The 12,902-nt window shown below is 49.4% G+C and overlaps 1 protein-coding gene across 1 annotated transcript in view; it reads right to left on the bottom strand.

The window, feature by feature from the left end:
- Positions 1–10,069, bottom strand: part of ATP8B1 (ATPase phospholipid transporting 8B1) — a 126,255-nt gene extending 116,186 nt beyond the window's left edge. Inside the window, exon 1 of the mRNA XM_042911788.1 lies at positions 9,666–10,069. The gene's annotated coding sequence lies outside the window, so the exon portion shown is untranslated. The remainder of the gene's footprint in view (positions 1–9,665) is intronic.
- Positions 10,070–12,902: the final 2,833 nt, after the last annotated feature.

The following is a 12,902-nucleotide window of genomic DNA, read 5'->3' on the forward strand; positions in this document are numbered from 1 at the left end:
CGGGGCAGCAGCCCTGGAGGGGCAGCCGGCTTTCTCCGGCACCGAAGGCCTCCTTGCCCCACAAACCCTGTGGATTACAGACCATCTTCCTTCCAGTACAGTAAAGGCCTCCGCTTTATGCAAATCATTTTCTTTTTCTAACACCGGCCCTCTCCCCCACCCCCGTTCCAAAAGCAAGAAGACAGGCCCTGAAGATAAACAAAGGTAAAGTTCTCTGGACCAAAACTTGACACAAATATGCACATTTCTGAAGAGGCTCTTCACAACTTTCTCAGCTCACCCAGGTCCAAGCCTCCATCATGGCTCACCTGGGTCAGCCTCCTACCTGGTCTTCCTGCCTAGGACCACCATGACCAGAATGACCCTTTTAAAATGCAACCAGACCACAGATGACGCTACTCCAATGGGGAACATCCTGCACTGACTGCCCCCCGCATCCTGCACACAAAGTCAAACCCAAGGTCCTTATACACCTAGGAAGCCCTTCATGGTGGGGCTCCCCTACCCGCTCATCTTCTCCCAGCCCCCTCCATGCTCACAGGGTTGAGAAAGAGCCAACCACCTGTTCATTGACTTCATCAGAAGAATCGGGAGCCAAGCACCTGCCCATGAGGGCCTCTGCACCGAGCCTTCAGTCCCCTCTGCCTAGGCCACTCCGCTCCCAGGTCTTCATGGTTCCCCTTCTCTCTGCTGAGAGAGAGAACATTGAGGGAGACATCCTCTCTCAAATGTCACCTTCTCCACGCTACAAATACAACCTGTTCCCTTGACCCTCTCCCCCTCTCCCCTGTTCGGCTTTCTCTTTTTATCCCCCCTTTTACTTATTCCAGACATACCGTATCATTTACCCCTTTGCTACCTTTATCATCTACGGTCTCCCCCCTCCTCTAGAACGTGAGCTCCGTGAGAGCAGGGCTCTTCATCTACTTGGTTCACTGACAGATGTCAAGTGCCCAGCACACAGGATGTGCTTAACACCCGTTGGGTGGCCGGCAGCATGGATAAAGGAGACCTCTGTTTCAGACCGTAGGGCTAAGGAGGAGGGTCCAGTCTGTGGAATGACTGGGGCGATAGGAAGTTCCCTAGGAGACACCCAGAGCATATTTGTTTGACCCTGGAACTCGGGAAGGGAGACCAAGAGCTAACCAAGGTGCAGCTTTAAAAAGAGTGTCGGTCCAAGTGATCTCAAAGAGCCAGGATGCCATTTATTCACCCCCCATACAGTCGGAGGTTCTCTGAATGACCTTTGACAACTGTCGCCATGTTTCTCCACGCTAAAGACTGATAAAAAAGAATTCTAAGCCATCTTCCATGAAGTGGAACTAGACGAAGTCTCAAACCTCTTAGGGATGAGCCATGGCAGCCCCAATCTCCTTTTAGTGGCTGTGATAAGATAGGAAGATGGAATACACCCAAGGATGTGGCATTTGGGCTTAGTCTGAAGATTTTTTAACTCTGCTTGTAAAAAAACCTCTGTTTTTAAAATATGCAAATGCGGGGCGCCTGGGTGGCTCAGTCAGTTAAGCGTCCGACTTCGGCTCAGGTCACGATCTTGTGGTCCGTGAGTTCGAGCCCCGCGTCGGGCTCTGGGCTGATGGCTCAGAGCCTGGAGCTTGCTTCCGATTCTGTGTCTCCCTCTCTCTGCCCCTCCCCTGTTCATACTGTGTCTCTCTCTGTCTCAAAAATAAATAAACGTTAAAAAAAATTTTTTTTTTAAATAATAAAAAATAAAATAAAATATGCAAATGCTTATTTTGGCTAATTTTTAGGGCCCAGTATGAACATAAACTCATGAGAGTCCGCTGTTCTTTAGAAAATATAGATGAAGATATCTTTAACCTAGGGGCACCTGGGTGGCTCAGTCAGGTGAACATCGGACTCTAGATTTTGGCGCAGGTCATGATCTCAGGACTCGTGAACTCGAGTCCTGCATCGGGCTCCTCGCTGACGGTGTGGAGCCTTGCTTGGGATTCTCTCTCTGTCCCTCTTTCTGCCTCTCCCTCTCTCACTCTCTCTAATAAATAAACTTAAAAAAAAAAAAGATATCTTTAACCTAATAGACGGACATCTAATCATTTGAGAAAGCCTTCTGGTTTTTATCCCGCTACATGTATAAGCAACATGAGATCATTCCTCCATTCTACAGTCTATAATTGACCTTTGGCCTTGAAGCTTCTATTGAAAACCATGGATTCTATCCCAAGGTAGAAATCAATCTCTCAGGTATTCAATTTTTCAAGCATGTAAATATCACATTCTAACCCTCCTTCCACCAAAAAATACATTTATTTTAATCCAAGTCAATTCTGAAGGAAAGTTAAGGATTTTTCCTGTCTACTACACAACGTCCTCCCCGGAAGACATCTGTGCTCTGCAGAAGTCTCCAGATTGTGAAGCCGGGTCTCCTGGGCACAGGGCAGAGTGTCAGCCACATCATGGACCAGCTTGGTAAGGGCAGCTGCAGGTGAAAAGTAGAAATGTGTCATGCCCTTCACATGCCCTCCACGCATCCAGCCTCCAGCAGTCCCACGTGCTCTCATCGACAGGCTGTTGAAGAGAAAGGTGATTTGGAAGAAATCATGCCTGCCCATCTTAAGCCACTTTCTTTTTTTCTTTTTTCTTTTTTTAATGTATATTTCTTTTTGAGAGAGACAGAGGGTGAGTGGGGATGGGGCAAAGACAGAGGGAGATACAAAATCCAAAGCAGGCTCCAGGCTCTGAGCCATCACAACAGAGCCTGATGAGAGGCTCAAACTTAGAAACTATGAGATCGTGACCCGAGCGGAAGTCAGACACTTAACCGACTGAGCCGCCCAGGCACCCCTTAAGCCACTTTCTATGAAAGATAAATCTCACAAAACCAAACAAGATCTCAAAAACTCCTATGAACAGACAGCCACTTGCCCATATTCACAGTGACATTATTCACAATAGGATAAGATGCAATGAAAAGATGTAATGAAAAGGAAGTAGAAGGAAATTCTGACATCTGCTACCACACGGATGAACCATGAGGATATTATGCTGTGTGAAATAAGCCAGTAACAAAAGGACAAATATTGCATGATTGCACTTACATGAAGAACTTGGCCAAATTCACGGAGACAAATAGGTAGAGAGATTATTGGGGGCTGGGGGGAGGAAGAAATGGGGATATATACTGTTTAACAGGTATAATATTTCAAAATGGGATGATGGAAAAATTCTGGAGATGGACAGTGGTGATAGTAGCCTGACAGCACAAATGTGCTTAATGCCACTGAATTCACTTTTAAAACTGGTAAATTTTATGAATATTTTGCCACAGTTAAAGCAAAACGCCCACGAAGTAAACTTCTGCACGAAGGTGAGATCGTGTAGTTCTGGTGCACATAACAGAATACAGATTTTCACATAATCCTTACAATCTCTTCTGTCTGATGAACCCCACACAGTCACTTTGCTTGTGTCATAAGCCTCCAGAATTTCTGATATAGCATTTGCTAGTGCTTGGCTTAGAAGCCCACAAATTTATTCCCAATATGGCAGTAAGGCCAATATTTTCCGGCATGAAACGTACAAAATCCGACCCATCTTCTCACGAACGTGAATATTTAAACCATCCAAGACAAATGGTTGTCTATTTTCTTTTCTTCTCTCTTTTTTTTTTTAATGTTTATTTAGTTTTGAAGGAGAGAGACAGAGCGTGAGCAGGAGAGACACAGAGAGAGAGGGAGACACAGAACCCGAAGCTGGCTCCAGGCTCTGAGCTGTCAGCAGAGAGCCCGATGCGGGGCTCAAACTCACGAGCCGTGAGATCATGACCTGAGCCGAGATCAGACACACCGACTGAGCCACCCAGGCACCCCGGTTATCTATTTTCTTATAGAGAACATTCAATGTTTCTTTTGGATCCAGAGATCATATACGCACATCTCAGAGAGTAGTCTCCATACTCTCTTGCATCCCAAGAAGACAGAGTAAGAACCTGTGTACAAGTCACATCACACTTTATAAAATAAAAAAATGCATCCAATGCATGGGAGATTCCTTAACAGCAAGAACGGACAGTTGGAGGCTATGTAGGAACAATATTTGGTGCCTGAGGAGCTCCAAGGAAGATATTCCGGCTCAACTTGAGAAAAGGTGAGCAAACTGATTTCAAACACTGCCTGTTCTAAATCAAACAAACCTCAAGTCTGGTGGAACAAAAGCCACTCAGCAAAGAGACAAAGCCATCGACGAAGGCCCTGTAAATAAAGACCAAAGCTACTAGCCAAAGGTCAGGCTACACACGTACTCAATGCAGAAGCGACAGGATTCTCAGTCACACTAAGGGGAGGTGGCCATTGACACTGAAAGGCTGTCCCAGGACAAGGGTGACCTCAGCCGCCCAAGGAGTCAGTGCCCTTTCCCAGACGGAGAGCCAGCTTCCAGGCCCCACTCTGCAAATTCACTAGCTTGGAGACCAATCATGGACACAGAGCTTTCAAGCAGGAAGTGAGCCGGGCCATCCTCCAGGGTCTTAGGCAACCGTCCCTCCTTGCAAGGAGGGGCAGTGTCCAGAGCAGAGAGAAAGAAAACACCGGGTCTGCTTTCTTACCAAGGAAGGAAAGAAAAACTAAAACCCCCAACTCGGGCCCTCTGCAACCTAACGGGCTTCAGTGAAGCCAGGAGGTAATCCCCAGGACAGCGCCGGGAGAAGATAGGCATTTTTACCATGAAGGAATGCACGGGACTGTCCCAAGGGTCTCTGTTCTTAGCGACGCTTACTAGACACCCCAAATGAGAACCATTTGTGGAGAGCACCGATCCTTTAAGGAAGATTCAGGCTTCGGCTTGTGAGTGTTGAGTGCTGAACAGGGAAAAGTAATTGATTTTTTATTTATTTATATTAGGGGAAATCTAGAGGCTAAGGGAGAGGAAAGAGATAGGAAGTGGGGGGTAAAGTCGACACAGAAGTGCTCTGACGTCCCAAGGGCCTCCGCTGTGCAGAAGGAACACCCAGCAACTCGTGGCTGTGACTGCGCAGGCACGTCCCTGGGTCACAGAGCACCCTCAAACACCACGCTGTCTGTCCCTGGACACCTGTGGTCCGGAACTCAAGCCCTGCATGGGGAGGTTTAGAATCTCTCCCCTATCTTAGCGAACGCTTTCTCACCAGTGCCCAGTGCAAACGGGGACCTATGTTTGCTAAATAAATACAAACACGCAGAGTAAGTCCTGCTCCCTACACCGTCTAACAGAAAGGCAATTGCTGGATGAACAATAAATATTTACTGAGCTGTATCAATGACAACAGGAATATTAACGACTACTTTTCACGGAGGGCTGGGCCAAGCTAAAGTTCGCTCAGTTCTCTCATTTGGAACTCATCACACAACCCTGTGAGGTACTGTTACTATTATTCCATATTCCAGATAAAAAAAAACCTGTAAGCTAAAAGGATTAAGTAACTTGCCCTAGGTTACACAGCTAAGAAAGCAGTAAGGCCTGGATTCCAAGCTAGGTCAAAGGACTCCAAAGCATGTGTCACCAACCTCTATTTTACTGCTGCCTCTGGGCTCCGTACTCCCCAGGAACCAGTTATCAAACATACTTCCCATGGGGCATGTTTTGGAAACAATTTATTTAAAAAAAAATTTTTTTTAATGTGTATTTTTCAGAGAGAGAGAGAGAGAGAGACAGATGGAGCGTGAGCAAGGAACGGGGAGAGAGAAAGAGAGAGAGAGAAGGAGACACAGAATCCAAAGCAGCCTCCAGGCTCTGGGCTGTCAGCACAGAGCCTGACGTGGGGCTTGAAACCATGAACCGCAAGACCATGACCTGAGCTGAAGTTGGATACTTAACTGACTGAACCACCCAGGTGTCCCTGGAAACAATTTATTTAAAAGTACGATACATTTCAAAGTATTAGGAAAAGTACTAATGTATTCCTAGCTGATCAGATGATAATTCCTCTGTTTTCTATGAATAAGTACCAGAAACAAGACTGTTTTATATACCCATGCTTTCTAGACTCTTCCTCCATCCTGCCAGGTGTTCAATAACCCAGGACCTTAAAAGATCTTAGACTGGGAGTTCTCTTTAACCAGGCATAGGGATGGGGATTCAGGAGTAACTCGGTTAACAAAATAAAGGATAAACCACCTTCTTTTTGTGTTATTAAAACTCTATGGCAGCAAATTAATTTTTACTGATCTCAATAAGTAACAAAGCACTTACAGATGTTATGAATACAATTAATCTAATTGATGATGCTAACAAAAACCTGAAAACTCACAACCCGGGGGGGGGGGGGGGGGGTCTCCTCTCCCCCGCCCTCCACCACACACACACACACACACACACACACACACACACACACACACACACACACAAAGAAACTTGCCAGGAGACAAATCGAGGAGCAAATATAGAAACAGATCTAAAATTCAGTGCTTAAGAGACTTTAAAAGCAGTTTTCTTTAGACATATGTGACACGAAGGGACCCCACAAAACTTGTTCTGGTAACTAGAAAGCAAGTTCCTCTGCATTCATAAGAGCACAGACTTCCTTTACAATGATGAAACTAAAGAGCAAAGGTAAGTAGGAGATTCAAATCTCTCTAGAGTTATAAGGATCACCTGGATTTCATGAATGTCGTTTATGAAAAACTAAAAAGGAATTCAAACTAGCAAGGCAATATTAAAAACACACTAAACATCTGGGCATTATACTATTTTTAAAATATCAGTTTAATGAAGAAAATAAAACAACATAAGAACACCTACTGTGTATGAGGGACAGTCACCTGTTCTGCCATTTAATTCTCTCAACAACCAAAGGAAGTTGATAACATCTTTTTTTTTTTTTTTTAAATAAATTGAGGTTCAGAAAATTCAGGAATTCATCTAAAGTTAGACAATTGAAAAAGTAAGTACATATTGGGTATCTGGGTGGTGCAGTCAGTTAAGCATCCAACTCTAGATCTCAGCTCAGGTCACGATCTCACGGTTCTTGAGCCCTATGTCCGGGTCTGGGCTCTGCAGTGATAGTGAGGAACCTACTTGGGATATTCTCTCTCTCTCTCTCTCTCTCTCTCTCTCTCCCTCTCCCTCTCCCTCTCCCTCTCCCTCTCCCTCTCTCCCTGCCCCTCCTCCAGCTCCTATGTGCATTTGCTCTCTCAAAACAAATTTTAAAAAAAAAAAGTAAATATAACAAAAATAAATTCTAAAAATCAAATACAATTTAAAATAAGTAAAATAACAGAAACTTGTGGGAATCTAAATCCACTACTCCTTGCTTTAGAAGGAAGAAAAAGAAAGGAAAGAAGAAAGGAAGGCAGGCAGACAGGGGGGAAAGAAACCAATAGCCAGATCTGGTCAATGCCATGAATGCTAACGTCTCAGAGACTGAAATCCAAATGAAACATGGGACCAGTACTAAGCCTGCCTTATCGCACAGACTTCTTTTTGTTAAGCCATTTGCTTTACCAAATTATTATTTTAAAGCCTCAATTTAAAAACTGAAAATTAGGGGCTCCTGGGTGGCCCAGTTGGTTAAGTGACTGACTCTTGATTTCGTCTCAGGTCACGATTTCATGGTTTGTGGGTTTAAGCCCTGCATCAGGCTCTGTGCTGACAGCATGGGGCCTACTTGGGATTGTCTCTGTCTCTCCCCCCCCCCCCCCCCATCTCTCAAAATAAATAAATAAACTTTAAAAAACTAAATAAATAGGGGGAATGCCTGGGCGGCTCAAAGCCTGAAGCCTGCTTCGGGTTCTGTGTGTGTGTGTCTCTCTCTCTCTCTCTCAAAAATAAATACCTATTAAAAAATGTTTTAACTAAATAAAAACAAAATTAAAAAAAAAAATCTCCTAGCTCTGTCACGGTCAAGATCAAGTGCAGATCGGCATGCATTTTCCTTAAAATAAAAACCAGAAGGGAAGTTTGAAGGTAGCCAGAGCTGTCCTGGCTCAGATGGCGTTTGTGTTCACCAGTATTAAGCCACACGAGTCTCGTTTGGCCCTGGGTAACAGACACAGAGAATCACCAAGGATTACCAAAGCGCAGCCACCAGGACATAAGGAATGAAGAAAATGGTTAAGCGTTCTTACCTAAAATGAGCACAAGGACGTAATGAAAGTCATTAAGTCTGAATTTTCATTCAGAGAGTAATTGCAGGCAGACTCCCCCACCCCCAAGAAAGTAATCGGCTAACAAACATTGAATATCTTTTGCATAACCATTTATAATAGGCTCAGATGAGGCCTTCACCGATAGGCCCAGGATTAATGAATGGCATTTTAGATCAAACACAAAAGTACCCGTGAGACAATGAGAATTAGAACTTTTACTGCACAGTCTGTGTTTCCTCTTTTTCATATGCGCTTGCATGTACTATCGCTGGAGATTTTATCACACATGTTTTATAGTTTTTGTTCCTAAAAGCAGTCAGCCTTCCTCCATAACCTACTGTGCGCGCGGTGATCTTCAAGCACTCGGCCTGTGTTGTCTCATTTAATTCTCAAGGAGCAGAGACAGAAATCTGCAGACAATGCAACCAGGAAGATGGGAGAGAATCTTTTCTCAGGCCGACAGGGCGGGCAGTTTCCGGGAGGGGAACTCGGCAGCGTCCGGAGCTACCCAAGAAGGACTTGGAGCCCGCCGGGGGCGCCGCGGGCAGGCCGAAGGAGTCAGGTGGGGTTGAGCGGGACTCACCGGGCGGAAATGGGGCCCACCCGCCCCTTACTTTTGGTGTCAACTCCCCTCCCCCGTTCCGCATCCCCCACAGCCATCGCCAATGCGAGTTCGGAGCCGTGTTCCAGGACCAGGCGCGCACACCCCCCTCGGAGAAGTCGGGCTGACAACGGAAGGCTTTTCTTTCGCTTGGGGAGGTGTGAGGACGTGGGGGGGGGGGGGGTGGTTTACAACACTTGCCACTCTCTGCCACCCTCCCCGCCCCAACACGTTGCCCCTCTGCACGCACACCAGCGAAGCCGCAGCGCTGGGTATCACACCGGGGAGGGAAGGAGATGGCCTGGGGCCGCGCCGCGGGAGCTGGCGGATACGACCCTACGGTCACCGGGGAAAACGTCCCTCTTCCGCATCACCTCCCAACCTGAGTTAAAGCTCGCGGTAGATGTCAGGAGGGCGCCTGGTCCTGCAGGCGCCGCGGCGGAGGCGGTCTCGCCCTCCATCCCTCCCCGCAGGTGCGCCAGGGTACCCGAGGTCCTAAGGTCTTTTTCAGACTCGTTGGGATCGGCTCCCAAAGGGGGCCCCAGCACAACCCGGCCAGGGAGACTTCCAGAGGGGCGGCAGACACCGCAGGGAAGCCAGCGGCACTCCCCAAGGACCCGCAAGTCCTGCCAGGCTCGCCCCTCAAAGCTTAACCCCGGACATGTGCGTGGCAAACCCAAACGATCCAAACGCCACCTGCGAGTTCCCTCGCCTCCCAGCAGGTGAAACCCGCACGGACGTCTCCACAGCGCTGCCTCCCCATCCCCGAGGCCGAGAAGGCTCCCGGGACCCCCGCCTAAGTCCCACCGGTGCGGGCTCCGGAGCCCGAGGGCGCGGACAGCTGCTGCCACCGCATCCCCGATCCTGGGAGTCCGCCCGCTCCGGGGCGGCCAGGGGACCTGTGGGACACTGCGGGGCCGGTTGGGTGGGGAAAGTTGGGGGCCCGGCGCCGCGCCCCTCCTTACCTGGCGCTCGCTGGCCCCTGCTGGGACATCCGTCGGGTGCGCGCCCCTCCGCGCGCTCGCTGCGCACCTGGCCGTAGTCGCCGCCACCGCCCGGCCCCAGCCCTGGCCGCCGCGCTAGCGCTTCATGGCGCACGGGGCTGGCCCGGGGCCCCGGGAAGCGTGTCCAGTTGGCGGCGGCTCCTCCGGCTCTCGCCTCTCGCCAATGGCTCCCCGCCTTCCCCCGCCCCGCGTCCGAGCGCCAGTCCTCGGCGGCCGCCCTTTTCCCTCCGCTCCCCGGGACCGGCCAAACTGGTTTCTCCGCTCCGGGGTGGTGCCTCCAGTCTCTCACTGGCAGCCGCGGCTGGGGCTGGGGGCGGGCCCGGCCGTCTGCCCTCCCTTTGTCCCTCCCGGGGGCGGAGAGGGGCTGGACGGCGAGCCCCAGGGCGGGCACACGCGGCCCAGGTCCAGCCCCGCGCCCTCCGTGCGCCCTGGCGGCAGGTGGGCACCCAGGCGGTGCCCCGAGCTCGTCCCCTGCCTCGCCCGACCTGCCACTTGGCAGCTGCGATCGCTGTCGGCTCCTTTGGCGCTCCCGCCTCCCGGGGGGCCGCGCTCGCCACCCCGCCCCACCAGCTTCGCGTCACTTTCCCGCCGCCCTCGGCTGGCCTGGCCGCCGCCCGGGGTCGGTGACCTCCCCAGCCCGGAAAGCTGGCCGGGCCGCGGCTCGCCTGGGACCTGCCCCCCCCCCCCCCTCGGTAAGGGCAGCTGTACCCTCTCGACGCCGCCAAGTCACGTTCCAGGACTGGTCACCGAACGCGCGTCGCGGTTCGCTGCGCAGAGGGTGGGGAAGGGGCCGGCGCCAAAAGACTTGGAGAAACTTACCTGTAGTCGCAGCAAGCAGGCTTTGTGCGGAGACCTAGCTCCTCTGCCTTTAGGGGTTTGGGGTCAAAAGCAGCCAAGGTGCAGCAGGTGAATGGCACGGAGTAGCTGGAAAATTTGGCTCGCGTGCGTGGTTGCTAGCTGGGGTCTGGGCTTGCATTCATGCCTCCTTGACAGTATATATATCACACTCCACGTCGGAAACTCCACTCCGCGGAATTTTACTGCTCACCCACTAGGAGAATGGAGGAAAGTCAAAGATGAATGAAAAGGTTTGCTTAACATGTAGTGGGGGAGATAGAACTCCTAAGTGAATATCTAGTTACCTGCAGATCAGAGAGGTTCAGGTCATGAGCCTGAGCGTTCAGCCACTCAACTAGGGGCTTAAGGAGGCTCCCAGTTGGGTGTCTTCTCTGAGGAGCCTATGCTTAAGATGGGCCTCGGAGGTCCACACTTTTAGGGATCAGACTTACACGGAGAAGACATTCAAAGAGTAGTCCACTCAATTTGATCTCCAGGTGCATGAGTCAACTGATATTGTTAAACCACAAACTACCCTGTATTTCTTTTTCATTAGTCACACTTGATTTAAAAAAAAAAAAAAAATCTCTACACCTAATGTGAAGCTCCGACTCAGAACCCCCAGACCAAGGGTCTCTCCCTCTACCAGGTGAGCCAGCCCAGTGCCCCTACACACTTGACTTTTGCCTGGGTCGGCTGGCCAGTCATTCACTCTCTCTCTGGGCCTCAGTTTTCTCATCTATAAGTGAGACCGGACCAGATTATCTCAAACGGTTCCTTCCAGTTTCTGAGCCCAACACCAGAGCAAAGGTACAGAAGCCAGGAAACACAGGCGTGCCTGGATGGCTCAATTAAACATCTGACTTTAGCTCAGGTCATGATCTCACGGTTTGTGAACTGGAGCCCCACATCCAGCTCTCTGCTGTCAGTGCAGAGCCTGCTTTGGATCGTCTGTCTCCCTCTCTCTCTCTTTCGCAAAAATAAATACACATTAAAAAAAAAGAAGAAGGGGCGCCTGGGTGGCTCAGTCAGTTGAGCGTCCGGCTTCGGCTCAGGTCATGATCTCACGGTTGGTGAGTTCGAGCCCCACGTAGGGCCCTGTGCCGACAGCTCAGAGCCTGGAGCCTGCTGTGGATTCTGTGTCTCTCTCTCTCTGCCCCTCCCCTGCTCGTGCTCTTCCCTGTCTCTCAAAAGTAAATAAACATTTTAAAAAAAATTAAAAAATAAATAAAAATAAAAAATAAAAAAAAGAAGAAGATGCTAGAAAACATAGGGCCCAGTTAGTTTCAATGGGGAAGACCAGTTGGCTGACAGTGTGGTGGTAATACATAAGGCAGGAGACGGAATCAGGGCCTAGAAGCCTTTGAAGGCAGGTTAAGGAGTTTCGGCTTCCTTTTGCCAGCACCTGCAAAGCATTGAAAGTTGGTGGTCACAGCTATGACATCCAGGTTGTGTCTTAGGGAAAGCAATGGGACTAGCTTGGAAGACGACTCAAATGGGGGCACCACTTAGGAAGCTAGTAAAGCAACAAAAGGCGGGCCCGAAGGAGTTGCCCGTGGAAGGAAAGAAGGAGGAACTCTCAGGGACGGCAGCAGGAGAAGTGACAGGGCACAGAGTGGCCAGAATCTGCAACTGAGTGGCAGACAGAGGCACGAAGGTGAGCCAAGTTCTCCAGACCAGCGGCTGGCATCAGTAGGGGCAACGGAGTCAGGAGGAGGGCTCTGCCCTACTGGGAGAAATGCCAATAAACCCAAGAATCCGGACACGACTCTAGGTTAAAGGAAGGATCCTTTCCTTCTTGAAGGTCTACAAGAAGGTGCTCAGTCTAAGAAAACATGGCGCAGAAGAGAGACTACCCTAAGACACATCCAATCCACCCCTGCTCTCAGATCAGATAAATAACACTGCTATGGCTGCGTTTAATATTCCTGTGTAGACACTGAAGATTTGAAGCTAGTTTGTTTCTCAGTGGAGTGGAGAGTGGAGAGAGGTGTGGATAAAGGGACATCACGGGGAATGTTTCAAAGATTCGTTCATTCTTAAGATTTGTACCTTCATGATCTCACGGTTCGTGAGTTCAAGCCCCGTGTCGGGCTCTGTGCTGACAGCTCAGAGCCTGGAGCCTGCTTCTGATTCTGTGTCTCCCTCTTTCTGTACCCGCCCCCCACACTCTGTCTGTCTCTCTCTCTCTCTCAAAAATAAAGATTTAAAAAAAAATAGGAAAAAAAAGATTTGTACCTTAAAAAATAATACAAATAGAGCAGGGCGAAGAGATTAGGAGTGGGAGAATGAATTGCAATTTTAAACAAATTGCAGATTTAAACAAATGACCAGGGTAGGCTTCATGAAGAGATTTGGATT

This window comes from Panthera leo, chromosome D3, assembly GCF_018350215.1.
Source record: "Panthera leo isolate Ple1 chromosome D3, P.leo_Ple1_pat1.1, whole genome shotgun sequence".
NCBI lineage: Eukaryota > Metazoa > Chordata > Mammalia > Carnivora > Felidae > Panthera > Panthera leo.